This window comes from Oryzias melastigma, linkage group LG19, assembly GCF_002922805.2.
Source record: "Oryzias melastigma strain HK-1 linkage group LG19, ASM292280v2, whole genome shotgun sequence".
In the NCBI taxonomy this organism is placed as follows: domain Eukaryota; kingdom Metazoa; phylum Chordata; class Actinopteri; order Beloniformes; family Adrianichthyidae; genus Oryzias; species Oryzias melastigma.
In genome coordinates, this window is record NC_050530.1 from 4,376,470 (window position 1) to 4,377,557 (window position 1,088).

The following is a 1,088-nucleotide window of genomic DNA, read 5'->3' on the forward strand; positions in this document are numbered from 1 at the left end:
AATGCTCATTTCACATTATAAACAACTCCGATACAGTATTTTGAGCCGTTCAGGTATTTCTGAGTAATCCTCTAAAAACTTGCACTCTGAGCATCAGCCTCTCCCAACCCATGAAAACGAGCGTGTTCTCACAAGTTGATGTCACAAATTGAGAGCAGCTCCTTTCAGGAAGAGTCTGCGATGCCATAATCGCATAGGAAAAAGGATAGGAAAAAAATCACAAAAATAATTAATATTTCATGAAATTTGTTCTATAGTGCCCTAAAAGTAATATATGATCATAAATATATATATATATATAAGTATAGTTTACTCTGAAAGAGTTAAGAAAAGCCTGGTATAGGCTCTTTAAAACACAAATCTGAAATATAAACATGCTAACACAGAAAAAAACTTAATATTTGATAAATAATGACTGAAGTAATGTAATGTTTCTAGAGGAAATTGGATTTACTTTGCCCTAGGATTCCATCAACTGTAAAGATCAAGTAAAATCAATTAATCGATATTTAATTTAAGGAACAAATCTGATTTTTAATAACTAAAACTTATCATTTTTACATCCTCCAAATGCTTAAAACCACAAATTGCTAAAATATTTACGTTTTTTGGTCTAAAAAAAATCAAACCATACAAACCCTGAAATGCCAAAATTTTTTTTGCAGATAATCAGGTTTAAAATAATCTGTTACTTAACTGAGAATTGGTCATAAAGCAACAAATTATATCATTAACGTTTCACTAAATGTAAAAAAAAAAGGAAAAGTCGATTTAAAGTTTGCATAAAACTCAAAAGTCCAGACAGGAATGTCGAACATTTTTGATTTTCAGTCCTTACCAACCATTCAACCTTTTAACTACCTGCTCTACCACATTTTAGAGCACATTTTAAAAACATATTAAAAACATATAAAAAATACTCACCCAAGGCAATAGAAGAAAACAATATTTTTCTTTGATTTTTTTTTTTCTTTGCAAGTTATTTAAGGGTAATTAAAATTGAAAATCCATGTATTTGCTACAAAAAGCCCCCAAAACAGTCACAGCAACAATCATAAATACTATCCTAATAATGTATTTTTCTTTCT